The following is a 16764-nucleotide window of genomic DNA, read 5'->3' as shown; positions in this document are numbered from 1 at the left end:
TGCAAAAAGATGTTTTGCTAGTGTGTAATAGAAAACTTTAGCTTATCCTTTGCCGCTCTATATGTTACATGCATTTCATTTAACTTTGCTGTATATATTGTGAATATACTGGACAAATAGGTCCTAATTTTATAATATCTAGTCTCTAGATATTAAAGAGGTTGCCAATGTATGACAAAAGTAGAGTTAGTAAACTAACACATTTTGTACACTTTGTGTTAAAATTCATAGAAAGGCTGTCTTCTGAAAAGGACTTTGAAAATCAAATTGTGAAATCTACCTGTAAGTGACACATGTGCCTACTCAACCCATTGAGTTGATGGTGGTCAGGAGGAAATGACCAGACTAGAATGTTCCTATAAGGAAGACACTTTCAGATATAACCATTGTTACATGTGTGTAGTTTATTCAACACTACTGTGTATATAGTGGACAAACTTAAGTCCTTATTTGAAACATCTAGTCTTTCTAGATGTTTAGAAGTGCACAAAGTATGTTAAAAGTAGAGGTAGTAAAATGACACATTTTGTATATTAAAAAAAGGGGGAGTCTGGAAAGGTAAAGCTCTCAGAATGGAAATAAATAAACGAGCTCACAGCCATGGCCGTGGTGAGAGCTCTGAGACGACTCAGAAGGACTGCCCAGAGATTTTCCATGGGGATGGGGAAGGTTCCGCAGATGGAAAGGGAGGTCATTACGTGCTTGGGCACATCCGCTGGGTAAATTGGCCTCCTTACCCTCATCTTCCCATGTGGGCACCAGATACAGAGACTGTGCTTCAACTCTGCAGTGTTCTCTTTGGCTTTTACCATAAAAAAAGAAATAAAAATGTATCCTGGGTGCTTGGCAAATCAGCCCAGTGTGAGATGGGGACCCATTATCTTTGACCTTCACATTTTTGCCTTTTCTCACTCAGAAATTCTTTCAGGCAAAGATATATGATATCTGGGAGGTGCTAACTGTCCAGAGAGAGATACTGTTCTTGCAAAATATAAAAATTGCAGTTGAAGTAAGTGATTTACTTTCTATTTCAATTGGCCTTTTACGTGATCAAATTTTTTTAATTTACCTAAAATGACAGAAGCTTTATTTATGGGTCATGTTATTAATGTTAAGCTAACAGACATTCCCTCCTTTGTATGCCTTTCCTCTTCAATTACCAAGAAAACGCTAACATTTCTCCATCCTAGCTTCTTTATAGAGAAATTCTGACATGTAATGTCTGCCTCTATCCCTTCTAAAACTAGCAATGAAATGTCATAGGGGGAACAGTTAATTAAAATTGTGGAATCCTTGGGCTGGCTTTGGCAGCACATACACTAAAACCGTGAATCCATTTTGCATCCTTTCATAGTCAATACAAGCACAATTAGTACACCTGTCAACACATAATACAGAAGTCACATTTTAATAACATGTGGCCATTAAAAATCAAAAATCATTCATGTGAACCAAATATTTGATAGATGCCTTGCTTCATTGGCCATAAAATTCCTTTAGCTCAACTAGTAGATTTGAGATCCAAAAAAAATGTGTTTTCTAGCAATCAACCAAGGAACAAGTCTACAATCTGAAAGTAATCTATGGGAATTAAAACTGTACCGGACAGTCTTACCTCAGTTGCCATCTTTAACAAAACTTTCTCACACTCTCAAGTTACGTCCTAAACATTTAAGAAAGAAATGGCATAGAATAGCAGCTGAGAGTTCAGACTCGAGTTGAATATTATGTTTCGACCCTGTCTCTGCAGCTTACTAAGTGACTGTCATCACTTGGCTTCATTTCTTGCAGTCTCAGTTTCCTTATCAGCAAAACAAAGAAAACACTATCCAATCACAGGGCTACTGTAAGGATTAAATAAAATATTATACATAAAGCCTTTTAAATAGTGGCTAGGACCTTGTAAAGTTTGAATAAATATAAGCTGTTCCTCTTAACTGAAACCTTATTCATTTAATCATTATACTCTCTAAAGGGGTCTGATAATTTAAGAACATTCATATATTGTAATTACGTTCATTTATCTTACACTGTGGCACTATTTGTTTTTCTACATGAGAATTAAGGAGATGATATTTCAGCATCCCTTAGCTTCAAATGCTGCCACTCATTTTTAGTACAGATCTCCACTAAGCAAAGAAGACAATGAAGGGGTCAAATTGCCTCAGAAACTGTCCACTTCCACCCTGGCCTGTAAACCAACTCTATAGGAGTCAAACCACCCTCCCCAGGGAACGCCTGTGAAAGTCCCTGACTCACAGAAGTATTTATTTTGGGGTTTGGGGTTTGTTTTTTCAGGTTTATCTCTGGGAGAACTTGCTAAAGCTAACAGTCCAGCAATTTTATTAAACTGTTCAGTTTCAGCACTTTTTAAAGAGCATACAGAAACCACAGCGGCAGCGGCTGTTTAAACTTCCCAATGGATGCCAAAAATAATAAAAGGACACTTAAATGACCTTTGTTGAGCAGAGCCAACAGCATGTGGCCTAATTATCCAACTACGCGAAAAATTCGATGTATTTTTACCAGGATATAAGGGTTGGATATGCACAATTCAGAATGCAAATGGCCACCTTGCTGGGGTGTGTAGCACTTTCAAGTCTAAGCCTAAGGTCCAGGTCTATCAGGGTAAGTTTCTCCTCTGTTTTCTCTTCTGACTAACTTATAAGAAAGGATAAATGCACAAGACGATGAAAAGCTCATATCGCTAAGCCACTGATCAATACAAGTAAAGAAAACACCATTGTGATAAGTGTTGGTTATTTGCACATTTTATAGATGAGGAAACCAGAGCTCAGAAAGGGTAAGGGCCTCACCCCAGAGAGGAGGCCTCAGAGCTGGACCCCTGATTTCCCTTCCTTTGCCCCTGTGGCTCCTTTCTCTGTCCGGCTGGTGGCCTGTCCTCTGCAGACTCAGCTCCCCTGCCCAGTGGCTTCTGTTGGGCTAAGACAAGGGTAGGCAGCATCAGAGGACTGAAGTGGGAGAAAGAGTTCCCCCAGCACCTGAGCATGGGGAGATTTTAATCCTCACCTCCTCTCTCTCCCCGACACCTCCTACCACACAGCTGTGAGTTTTAGAAAGTGCCCATGACCACTACCTACGGCTCCACTTCCTATAGGAAGCCCATCTTCCCTAGCTAAGGCTCTCACTGGATAACTCGCCTCTCTCCTTTTGCCCCTTCAGACTTTCCACAGATGCTTCACCACCTTTTTTGGTTCCCTTGACTCTACACACACCTCTGTCAATACTCCCTTCGTTAAACTCTCCTCCAGTCCCTCAGTTAGAGATGTCATCTATTTTCTGCCACAGAAAGCAGGTGGCCTCTAGCAGTTGGTACATCTCTCTCTAGCCTCCACCTCTATCACCCATCTGAAAACAGCCACTCAACCTCTCCCATGGAGCCAATCTCACCACCTGAGATTTCACAAGACACCCTTCACACACACACACCCCACCACCACCAGCTCCACATGCATACACACACAAACAGAGCCAGGCCAGACCAGGCTAACATCCCCCCACTAGGCCCTCTCACTCTCCACATCCACATTTTTACTCTAATAATGACAATATTTCTTAATATGTTTAGGTCTATTGACCCTTCCACTCTGCTACCTTCATTAAACTACAAAAAAAAAAAATCAAAACAAAATAGAACAACAAAAATTTCCCCAATTGCTCCTATCTTAAAATCATTGCTCCTTTATTTTGTGTTTTTCATCACTTATTATCATACACTTATTTATGAATTCATTCAACAATATTCACTGAGAGTCTACCACATACCAGGCAGTCATTTCAGGTGCTGGGAATATTATAGTAAGTATGACTTACATGGCCAATGCCCTATGTATTTTCTCTTCTTTTCCAACTTAAATATTAAATGCTAGAGGCCCAGTGTACGAATTTGTGCACCAGTGAGGTCCATCGGCCTGGCCTGCAGGATCAGGCTGAAATTGGCTCTCCAACATCCCCCGATGGGTCCCAGATTTTGAGAGGGCATAGGCCAGGCTGAGGGACCCCACTGGTGCATGATCGGGGCAGGGGAGGGACCGTAGGAGGGCTCCAGGTGTGTCTGGCTCATCTCGCTCAGTCCTGATCTGCCAGACCCCAGCAGCAAGCTAACCTACCGGATGGAGCATCTATCCCCTGGTGGATAGTGCACATCATAGCAACTGGTCGACTGCTCGACTGTCTACTCCCTGGTGGTCAGTACACATCATAGTGAGTGGTTGAGAGGCCTTAGCATATCATTAGCATATTACGCTTTGATTGGTTGAACGGCCGACTGCTCACTTAGCATATTAGGTTTTTATTATATGGGATAAGGGATTTTCAGAAGTACTGGTAAAAAACCATGTCTTCTACAAATCTTTGGGCAGTGCTAGACACATTACAGATTCTCAACAGTTTCTTGATAAAATTATGCTTAAAAATTGATGGAGAGAAGAAAGTCTCCTGAAGCATCTTTAGGGCCAGTATAGACCCATAACAATGCTGCTCATTAAAGCGAGAATTAAGAACAACAATGATAGCTGATATTGCTAAAGATAAAGTAAAATGAGCATTCCCATAAACAACTAAAGTAAGTATGAATCAGTGCTATTTTTCTGTATGACAATTTGCTTAAACACCACAAGCAAGCTTGTGACTCAACTAATTGCCTTCCAGAAACAAATCCTAGGAACATAATTAACGATGAGCCTAAAGATATAGTTAGAAGTAGGTTCATGAATAATTTGTAATTTTAAAAAATGGTAATAAGCTAAGTGTTCAATAATATTCAATTATATGGAACACCATATAATGAAATATTACAAATGATTACAGATAATGTCATATCATACTTTTCATGACATGCACATATTCACAATATATTATTACCTGGAAAAAACAACAACAACAAAAAAAACAGGGATACAGAGTTGTATGGAGGATAACCCACTTTTTCTTTCTAAAAAATTTAAGGTATGCAAAGGAAAAGGTCTAAAATAGCACTGTCCAATAAAAATATAATACAAGACACCTATGCAATTTTAATGTGTGTAGTAGTCACATTATAAAAAGGAAAAACAGTTCTTTGGTCTCAGTCGCTGAAGCAAGATAATGAAGGGAACATCATCGTTTGGAAAGCATCACAATAAAATGCACAGGTTGTGCCACTGCTGTGGCTCTAAGGCTGCCACCTTCAGACGTCTACCTGTGCAAACCTGGCTACCCTGCCTGGAGGAAGCCAAAGTATAACTGGAGTGCCAAGGCTAAAAAGACGAACTACCACTGGGACGGGTTAAAGGAGGCCCCAGAAACCATGCAGCGCAGATTCGGGCATGAGTTCCGTGAAGGAAGGACACATAAATCCAAGAGGGCAGTTGTTGCAGCAGCCAATCCACCCTAAGGATTTCAGTGATTATTCGCACAATAAATGTTCTGGCTTTTAAAAGACTAAAAACAGTCCTAGCCGGTTTGGCTCAGTGGATAAAGCATTGGCCTGAGGACTGAAAGGTCCCAGGTTCAATTCCAGTCAAGGGGACATGCCTGGGCTGCGGGCTTGATCCCCAGTAGGGGGCATGCAGGAGGCAGCCAATCAATGATTCTCTCTCATCATTGATGTTTCTATCTCTCTCTCCTCTCCCTTCCTCTCTGGAATAAAAAATATATATTTAAAAAATAATAAATAAATTAAAAACAAATTGGTGAAATTCATTTAGTGATATATTTTAATTAATCAAACATACACAAAATAATAATAGTTTAAAGTCTTTGTTTCTATATGAAGCAGTTGAAATCATGTGTGTAGTTTGCACTCATAGCACATGTCGATTGAGCGTTGCCTTATTTTAAAGGTTCATGAGCCACACCTGGCTGATGGCTACTAGATTGGACAGCTCTGGTGAGCCTTAAAAGCAGATGTGGAGAGTAGGAATTTGTATAATTTTTACTTTCTTTTTTTTCTCTCTTCTTTTACAATTATCATTTACAATTTTGCTATTGACATATACTACTTCTGTAAAATAAAAATAAAGCTGTTTCTAAATATTAAGACCAGGGGCATTTTTTGTCTCTGGAATACCTCTTGGCTCATGGTCTCTGCAGTTCACAGGCTACATGCTTCCTCAAACTAGAAGAATGACTCCTTTTCTTCTCCTCCCTTTACGTATATTTTGAATAGCTGCCTAGCTTCAGCCCTCAGGCATGTGAGGAAGGATCAAACTTGCTGCTCTTCAGAGCCCTTGCTAAGTGAGCCCCTGCTTTGCAGTGTTGCAACCGGAACCTATGAGGACTCCAGGCACTGTTTTAGCAGCTCTCCTGGGCTTGTGGAGGGCACGGCGTGGGCCCAGAAGCCACTTAATTTGAGGTTAATTAAATAATGACGACAAGCCTTAATCTCCAACTTGTCATCAGATTGTAAACACTGATCGCAGCTGCAGCAATCGGCAATTGAGAAATTCTCATTGAGAGAAATCTTGACCAGAATGAAATGAGTACATTTGTTATCCAGATGAAGCTGAGAGGCAAGATCTGAGAAATCCAGGGCCTTGTAAAACCAGGAGACATGGAACTGGAAAGAGAAACTACAGGAGAAGAATGTGTCAGTTCAGATTCCTATCCCCCCACCCCTCCCAAAAACATCACTTGATCTCATGCACAGAGAGGCTTAGAAAAAAAGAGAATGGACTGAGAACTTGGAAGAAATTGAAAAAGCTCTCCCTCTATTATCTACTGATGGGGTTTCCATGGAAATATGTGTGAGCCACTGCACATGCTGGGCCTCGGGACAGATGGCTAACCACCAGAAGTGAGCTCCAGCTCTTCACTAGAGGGGCACAAGTATAATAGTTACAGGGTGTTAGGTACCTACCACGAGTCAGGCACTTCACAGGTAATTTATCTGATAATTGCCACAATGATTTTATAAGATGAACATGCTTTCTCCATTTTAAAGGATAAAATGCCAAATCTCAATGAAGTATCCTGCCTTGCTAAGGCCATGCAAAATATGGGTTCAGGCTGTTCTGCCTCAGCTTTGAGACAATAGTGAGGAAGTGAAAAAGATGAAAGAACTGTGAAGTTCATGAGGAAGATGGAAAGAAAAAGAGGAAACATTCCCCAAAGAGGATCTAGGAGGTTAGACGCCTGGTAAAGAGTCTGAGAGGCAGGTGAATGTTCTGAGACCATGTTCTGGGTGCACCTGTGACAGCACCCTTCCCTCCCTGACACAGAGAGCACCTTCTCATTCTCTCAGACCTGGTGCCGGGCCAGTGTGCACCTCTTCTGTGAAGTTTCCCAAAACCACCTGGTAAGATCAGCACTGTTTTATATAAACAAAGAGAGGTGCATTGGGCGGGAGATGACTGATGTGAGGGGCTAGACACCTTGTCATTTATAAAAAGAAACAACAAAAAAAGTTAAAAGAAGTGAGAATCTTAACCTGAGGATGAGAAAAAATGGAGTAGGGAGAGAACCATGACAGCTTTGTCAAATAGTTAATGGAATACCATGTAAGGTTTTCATCCATGTACTGTTCCCTAAAGTCTTTTGGAACAAGACAGAACATTCATTCGTTGGTTCACTAGTGCTGTGGTCGATCTGAGGAAATGAACAGTGAGCCAAAGCAGACACCAATCTGAGGGCGGGACACATACATCTCACAGGAACAACGGAGTCAAAATAAAAGATCACACAACTAACTGGAACATTGAGATAAGTGCTTCAAATAATGGGTAAATGGGATTTTATGACTTCATACAGGACAAAACAGGAACCAAGAAAGAGAATATGCAGGAATAAGCTTCAGTTCACTATGTGGAAGAACTTTCAAACAAACCACACACCCCAGAAATGACCCCATGAACAAGCACACTTCCCTAAAGCCTTAGATGTGCCCAGGCTGACATCTGGGCACACATGAGTGCAGCCCCTGGGTGACCTCTCAAGTCTTCCTCAGCTCTAAGAACCTGTGACTCTGTCATGCTAAACAAAATATTTTCTCAGATGGCAATTAGAACTTGCCAGGGAGAATTTCCAAGAGACTTAGGAAATTTATGCAGAAAAGAATAATTTTCTATGTATAGGGCAGTCAAGCAAAACTGAATCTCCTAAACTGCTCACTAGCACTGATGTTCTTGTCTTCCCAGCACTGATGCACCAGCACTCTGCACCTGCCCGCCCAGCACTGATGCACCAGCACTCTGCACCTGCCTGCCCAGCACTGAGGCACCAGCACCCTGCACCTGCCCGCCCAGCACTCTGCACCTGCCCATCCAGCACTGATGCACCAGCACTCTGCACCTGCCCGCCCAGCACTGATGCACCAGCACTCTGCACCTGCCTGCCCAGCACTGATGCACCAGCACTCTGCACCTGCCCTCCCAGCACTGATGCACTTCTGTGTTACTCACTGCTCTGCAATCTCATGAGGACAGAGGATGATAGTCTTGTTCATCACTGGATCATCACTTCATGGCACATAGCACATATTAAGTATTTTTAAATGAACAAATAAATTCTATACTAAAATGTGCTAATGCAAACAATTATATATAAGTGTAGGTTACTAATATAAACTCTCTTCTACTGTTTCAAACCTTATAATTGAACTTTCTTGAATAATTCATGATTATGAAAGTCAATCACATGCCTCATGATTAATAGCTAGAGTTCCTTGTCCAAGCAGCCACTTAGTTCCATTAAAAATTAATAATTTTCTACAGAATAAATATACACTATACATAGTACATCAAGAGTTCCACTTTTAATAAGCAATTAAGTAATGCAGAAGACTAAGAATCTATTAACTAAGTGAGAAATCCATGAACTTGCCCTCCAAGTCATCATTCATTTACTACCCATTTCGCTTCTAAAAATTTTAAATTATTTATCCAGGTAAAAATATAGTTCTGAAAACAGAATAAATAACACTAATAGGTTGTCATATTTGGTTAACATTTGCAGGCCGACACAATGTATTTTTCTTAAGGATTTGAGATAGGCTATTCCTTCTGTGAAATGAAGAATGCATTAGAGAAGATCAATACACAACTGAGGCACTACATGTAAAATGTTAACGGTCTATTCATTGAAAAATTATGAACCATGCTATAGAGAACTTAGCCAGATAAGAGCTAAATTAAATTATTGATCTACATTCATTTTCCCCCTTTCTGTGTGACTATGTTCTGATTTTTTATAACATACATTATTGCCTATACAGTAAATGAATCATCTTATTCTAGGCCCAGCATGTCTGCTGACTGACAATTTTCTAAAATTAATTGTCACTTTGGTAGCATTCAGATTTATAAATGTTTCCCTCACATAAACATCTAAATGTTTAACATAAACTTGATAAGTTTTTGTAGCCTGAACTCAAAGGAAAAGAGAGTAATTTTCATTTTTCCAATGCAAATAAAAATGAAATGTTATTTTTCTTAACGTCATTTCACACCATTATGGTTCTTGATACATTTCATAGATGAGGCCAAAATGTATTCACTTGCCTTTTTAAAAATGACTTAACTGTATTGCTAAGCAGAGTGATGCAATCAACACTGTAAATTGAAGTCATTTAAATTTTCAGAACTGAATCTTCCCCAAGATGTGTAATCTCAAGCTCCATAAGCAGTTTTACCAGTAGCGTTGGGGGTTCCTTTAACTACAAAGAGTTCTTCTCCCCAATCAGCCTCCCAAAGGACAGAAGAATGTCCTGAGTTAGGATTTTCTCTTACCTGCTGAAAAGGGGAAATGGGTAATATTTTGTAAGAAATGGAAATTCCACAGACCCAGTTTAATTCACACAAAAAAAGGGAGCTGACATAAGAGTTCTTGGGAGAAATGACCTTTGATTTGGGGCTGAATGTCACCAGCAACTTTCGGCTACTGAGAAAATATCTTGTCTTTAACGAAGCAGTGTCAGTTACTGAGGCCTCTTCATTTTCTCTAAGGGAGGCACCATCATTCTGACTTGTGCTCCAAAGGGAGCAGAAATTAGCCCTAATTGTAGGTGAACATTTATATCAAAATACAACCACATGAGGTCTTAGATTCTGAGGAGAAAACCATGGGAGCTCGCGCAATGTTTGCCTCCCTCAGGTAGAGAAAGGGTTCGCTGCTTTCTCTCCACACCTATGGTCCCCCGAGGAGCTCTGGGCACTGGGGCCTGTCCTGCAGGCTCACACAAATGCCAGGCCCTGTCGCTGCTGGGATGGGATTTCAGACTCCCAGCAGGCCAGAGGGCTCTGTCTCTCCACAGGTCAGCTCCAAAGCTGAGTGCCCTTTGCACTGGAAATCAATGTCATCCAAGGAAAACTGCAGGAGAAAGTTAAATACCAGCATCAAAAGTCTCTTGTGTAGCAGGCCCTCCCCACTGTGTTTCTGCCAGGTGATAAGAAGCAATGAGGAAAACAGCAAACAAGGGCTGAAGAGAGAAAAAAAATCAAAGAATTGCAGAATTTGAGAGCTGGAAAGGGGCAAAGTCTCAAGTAGGGAAAGAATCCAGTGTCCTACTGTGCGGAAATGTAGACGCTGTCTAGGGAAGGGCAAACAGGCTCCCTATCAGGAGGCCCAGCTAAAGGGCAGCGATCCCCTAGGAAGTTCCTTCACCAGATTTGGTACCCTGGGCCTTGGTGTTCTCATAGGAGGCCCACCTCCTCCAAACAGAACTCCTTCCATCACTGAGTAACCACAATTTGTCCTAAAAACCTGCATCATTTTTCTCATTGCTAATTAAAATACATTGTAACAAATAAGCACATGAAAAGAATTTTTTTAAAAGTTATTCTATTTCTTTCACTCAGAAAATTATAGGTGGATAATCTTTCAGTCTCTATGTATTCATCTTAGGTTGACCATATAAAATTTCCATTGTGCAGATAAAAAAAACCAACATAGTCAATTATCAGTAATTCCATATCTCAACTTATTACACATACACACATTATATCAAAAATTCCTTTCTGTTGCTTTTCTTTTAATTAACCAAGATTCATAAGCAGCTTTCCACATTATGAAGTAATACTATAACAAATTCTCTTGTACACACTTCTTTACCAAAACCTCTGATTATTTCCTTAGGAAACACCCCTAGATATAGAATTGTTAGGTCAAAAGATATAGATACATGCATTCATTTATATATTGCCTAAGGCTGCTTTTGCCCAATAACAGCAGAGTTGAAACAGAGACAGAAAGCCTACAATATTTAGTCTCTCACCCTCTCCAGAAAATGTTTGCCAACCATGGACCTAGAGTCTACAATTAGCTAGAGACAGACATTCACAATAGGACATCTATTCCACAATAGGACACAGGCTCCATCTTATAAAATGCACCATGACTACAAGCAGATCGTTTCATATATTTTCTACTCTTAAGCATATTTTAATCAGCCTAAAGGTTGTATGTCATATAACTTAACTTACCATTAGAATAATAATAAAGAACACTATTAGAGACATGTAGCTCCATTATTTTTAACTACAGAAATTATTATAACCTAAGATATCAATGGGAACCAAATAAAACAAAATGAGATGTTATAAAATCTCATTTCTTGCATAATAATCTGTAATAAATATAAATATATATGTTCTTAAATTTTTAATATAAAATTTGATTATTATATAAAAAGACTAAAAGATTTCATTTCTTGGGTCTGTGATTTGAAAGAGCTATGAATATGAAATAGGATTCCCTTTACTCATGAGTAAGACTCAAACTTAGCTAAGGAAAAAACACATTGAACTTTTTATTGAAAAAGAATCCTGCAGACAACATCTAAATTTTTATAAATTCCTTGTTAATTAGACTTTAATCTCCATAACTATACCATATGCTGGAAAAGCATCCAAATACAAACCCTGTGAGACGGTTTTACTGCCATTACTTTAAGAGCCATTTAAAAGATTTTCTATGGGATAAAGATTGGGTAATTTATCATGGTTTTATGCTCCTTTAATCTGCTCTGTCTTCCCATTGTAAAATAAATATTGGTTTTAAAATAAATGGTTCTGCCCAGGTTTTGATGAGAAAAATTGACCTGTAAATCACAAGCTCACTTTTGCCAAATGCTAAGTCCAACATTAAGTCCAGCCCACTCTGACAAAAAATAAGTCAATTTTATAGAACAAAACCTAAGGAAGACAATTACTTAAGTATATTATCAATACTGCAATGTAAATAATTTGAGATCTGAGCTTCTCTATCCCCTGCTTTTTAATTCTTAATATAGCCACTAGTTGATGACAAACTGATCCTTTAATTAAACTTTTAAAAATAAATTCTTTACCATAGTATACATTATATTCTCTCCAACTCTAATATACAAGTTATATAACTTTAAATAAATATAAGCAAAATCTGACGGTTATATAATAACATCTTTTTTTAAGGTTTTTATTGATTTTTTCAGAGCGCGAGGAAGGGAGAGGGAGAGAGAGAAAAAACGGCTGATGAAAGAGAAACATGATCTGCTGCCTCCTGCATGCCCTCTACCAGTGATTGAACCGGCAACCTGGGCATGTGCCCTGACCTGGAATCTAACCAGTGACCTCTTGGTAAATGGGATGAGGTTCAACCAACTGAGCCACACCAGCCATGGCAAGAATATCTTTATCAACCACTTTTTTCGTACTCAGAAGGACAAATCAATTTAACGGTCACTTCCTTCGAATATTTCACAGAGCTCTGAGAAACTGACCATGTACATATTTTCTTATAATAAACACAATGGCTAAAATACTCGAAAAGATATGAATGGCTTAAAGCAGTGCTTTGCAAACTATCTGTGATAGAACAGTAGTTGACTGTATTTTTCATTTCCAATATGTTGTGGGTTGATAATCCATTTGCAAAATACAATAAAAAATGCACTTGGTTATTGTGGCAATGCCAAATTGCTATAACATTTCTAAACCAGCACTGTCCAGCATGACATATAACGTGAGCCACACGGGTCATTTTAGACTTTCTAGTAAACACATAAATACCATAAAAAGAAACAGATGAGATTAATTTTAATAATATTTTATGTAACCCAACATATGCACAATCTTATCATTTCAACATCAAATCAATATAAAAATATAATTGAGATAGTTTACATTCTTTTTGTAATAGTATTTTCAAAATCCGGTGTGCATTGTACACTTGCAGAGCATTTCAATTCGGCTAGGCCTTGTTTCACATATTCAACAGGCACGTGTAGCTAGTAGCACCTAGTCTGCACAGTGCAGTTCTAGTACTACTCGCACTTTTGCACCTCCCTCCCCACACTTTAGTAGTGCTGTCTACACCACTGCTTCCTTCAGGATGGCATCTCTAAGCTTCTCTTCCGTGATTTTCTCCTGATGTTTTATAATTGAGGGCTCCATTCCAGAGAAAGCTAATACTTAAATTAAGAAATTAGCAAAGTCATAATTGTGGCTAGCTTTATACTTCCTTTCAGGAAAGGAATCGCCATTAACAAGGGAACAGCCATTAACAAGGGAATGGTCATTAACAAGGGATGCAGAAGCCCTGGAAGCTCTCCCTTCTCTAAAAGCAATTATTATTCTGCATAAAGTTGGTTGATTTCCTTCTCACCCATGTTTTGATACTTTCTCTACAGATTATACTCCTGAACATTTATGTAAAGCCATTAATGAGGAAAAATATGTCTGCATCTACAGAGATGTGTGAATTTAATATACTTGGTCTATGCAAATCCTTACCATGTTCCAATGGCAATTGTAGAAACTGAATCTCACACCTTTGTACCCTCCCACTCTATGATCTATGTCTTTGGATGCCATACTTCCTTCTAGCCTGAAAAATTCCTACTCAATATTTACGTCACTGTTTAAATGTCACTTCTTCAGGAAACCTTTGCTAATCTGCCCTTTGTCCTATTAAGATTGGGTTCCCTGTTAAATATTCTACCTTTTCTATACTGCACTGACAATTATAAATATCAATTTTTGTAATGATTTGTTTAATGTCCATCTCCCTCATGAAAATATAAGCTAACACCAGCACAATTCCAGATACACAGTAGACTTACATAAATATTTGTTATATTAATGAATAATTTTCCATTCCAAGAATCCAGTCTCAAACAACTCAGCTAGACATCAGTCTCTTGTGACATGAGCTCAGAATGTGTATATCATAAGCATATTGGGCAATCTTATTTATTAGAATATACATTTTCAAATATATTACCATAAAGGTAATCATAGTATATTCTTTTGACCTTTTATTCTAATACTATTCGTGTTCTCTCTCTCTCTCTCTCTCTCTCTCTCTCTCTGATCAAGTTTGCCAGATGTTTATGTGTTTGCTTAGTTTTCCAAAGAACCATCTTTTCCTCTGTCGATTTTCTCTACTATTCCTTTTTATTCCTTTTCATTGGTTTTTACAGTATTTTGTACTATCCCTTCCCTCTATTTTGACTTACTCTGCTATTCTACACCTTTTAGGCCGAATGCTTAACTCACTAATAATCAGTTTCATTCATTTCTAATATATGCATTTGTGAATCTATAAATTTCCCTCAATTTATCTTTTTAATTGTACTCCACAAGAGTTGAAATAAAGAACCTAATAATTTTCATTACCACTTCTCTTTGACAAGAATTATTTAAAGTATAATCTTGAGTTTCCAAATGTATGGAGGTTTTGCTGTCTGTTGGTTCTTGGCCTCCTAATTCTTTTTCTCTGAGATAAAAAACATGGTTCATATCATTTTTATTCATTAGTGGTAAGGCCTTTTGTGTATGCATATTCTCTGCTAGTAGAGTTCCAAGTCCTATATATGTCCATTTGATCAAGCTAATTGGTTATGATAATTAAAGCTTCTTTATCCTTTGCAATTTTTAATTTGATTTTCAGTATCTGAGATGTATGTTTTAAAACTCCCGATGATAATTACCCATGTTTTCAATACCTCCTGATGATTCTGTCAATTTTTACTTTTTATATTTTTTAAATGATTCTACTAGGTAATGTAGGCTCGGGATTAATATACCTGCCTGGTAAATTGTTATTTATTATTAAGTAATAACTGTATCTACAATAATACTTTTTAAAGTACATTTTCTCGATAATAATACAGTACCAACAGCTCTCTTTTGAAAGGTATTTGCAAGGTATGTTATATCAATTTCCATCTATTTTCTTTCAATCTCCCCATCCCATTATCCTTAACAGGTGTGCCCTTGGTAAACAGTTTGTAAAGAGAATATAGCTGTTCCCCCTTCTCCATCAAACTTAATAATCTTTGTCTGTTGACAGATAAAATGAATCATTTTATATTTGATGTGATTCCTAATATATTTGGCCTTATTTCAACAATCATGTTAATCTACAATTTCCCCAAAGTCATGGATTATCTAAATGTACCAAATACTGCACACCACAGCAAACACTGCTATATCTAGCTTAGACTCATAATTTAGTTCTTCTCAATAAGTCATTTAGACACATTAGCAAACTATATTCTCTTAAAGATATAGGGTAATAAATCCTTATGCAAACAACACACATACACGTCCAAAAAATAAATAAATAAATTCAGGTGGCCAATCCACAACTTTATTCTTTATCTTTAAAGGGACATAAAAGATTCCATTCGTCACAGACCTCTGATGCTTATGTGCTTCCTTCTCCCCGTTATTTTTCATTTCTATGTAATGCAGCTCTCATGCTGCCTCTTCTTTTCCTACATTCCTTCTTTCCGGCCCCAGCCTCTCGTCATCTTTCACCTAGACACTGCATTAGTGTCTGCTCTCTCCCCAATGTCATTTCACTACCTTCCATTCTTATGTGCTTCCTTCTCCCCGTTATTTTTCATTTCTACGTAATGCAGCTCTCATGCTGCCTCTTCTTTTCCTACGTTCCTTCTTTCCGGCCCCAGTCTCTCGTCATCTTTTACCTAGACACTGCATTAGTGTCTGCTCTCCCCCCCGATGTCATTTCACTACCTTCCATCCCAACTCATCCTCCAGATAAATGAGGGCCTAGTGTCATAAGCTAAGAAATTTGAACTTTACCCTTCAGGTAAGTGTCTCTCCAACTGAAATCCAAAGACATTGTCTCATAGCTCCAAACATTCTGTGATAATTATTTTAATTTGTGGTTTTATCGAATTAACATTCTAAATAATTTAAATGACAACCTGATAATGAAGCTGTGCTTTCCAATAGTAGTGCCTGTGTCTGTTCTGTTCTCAGTGTCACTGGCACCAAACGATTACCTAAAGTGACAGCTTTTAACTTTCAGTGTGCCAGTAAGCACATCTGGCTGTTAGGTTGGCATGTCCTAATGCTAAAATTGTCCCACGTCTGCCACTGTGCTCTTCAGCGAAGATGATTTGCAATTGAAAGATATTGTCATCGAACAAGGCTTTAATTTATTAAGATATTTAATTAATGGAGACTTTGATATGACATCATAAAAACTCATAGTGTGGCAGAGTAATGGTCTATTTTAATTGTTATGGGCTAGTGAGAAAAGAACAAAGGCAGAATTAACATGTAAATTATGTGTTCATAGCCAATGAAAGCCAGGTGATATTATGGGACATTGTACAAAAGAAGGTTTCCCAATCTGTCAAATGGAGAGAAGTGTTGAGAAGATGGAGTCATCATGTGGCTCAGAGTGGTAAAGGCATGCCAAATTAAGAATCTTTGTCACAGAAGTCAGGAGGCTTTATTTATTCATTATTCATTTATCAAAAATGTGTTAAATGCTTAATCAATAAATACCCTGAGTGCTAAACACTTTTCTAGG

The 16764-nt window shown here is 38.3% G+C and overlaps 1 long non-coding RNA gene across 1 annotated transcript in view; it reads left to right on the top strand.

The window, feature by feature from the left end:
- LOC102245012 overlaps positions 1–8373 on the top strand; it is a 103633-nt gene extending 95260 nt beyond the window's left edge. Inside the window, exon 3 of the long non-coding RNA XR_314707.2 lies at positions 8136–8373. This is a non-coding gene — a long non-coding RNA (uncharacterized LOC102245012). The remainder of the gene's footprint in view (positions 1–8135) is intronic.
- Positions 8374–16764: the final 8391 nt, after the last annotated feature.

This window comes from Myotis brandtii, unplaced genomic scaffold, assembly GCF_000412655.1.
Source record: "Myotis brandtii unplaced genomic scaffold, ASM41265v1 scaffold954, whole genome shotgun sequence".
Classification (NCBI taxonomy): Eukaryota; Metazoa; Chordata; class Mammalia; order Chiroptera; family Vespertilionidae; genus Myotis; species Myotis brandtii.
Note: the sequence above shows the minus strand (reverse complement) of the source record. Positions and strands in the feature narration are given on the sequence as shown.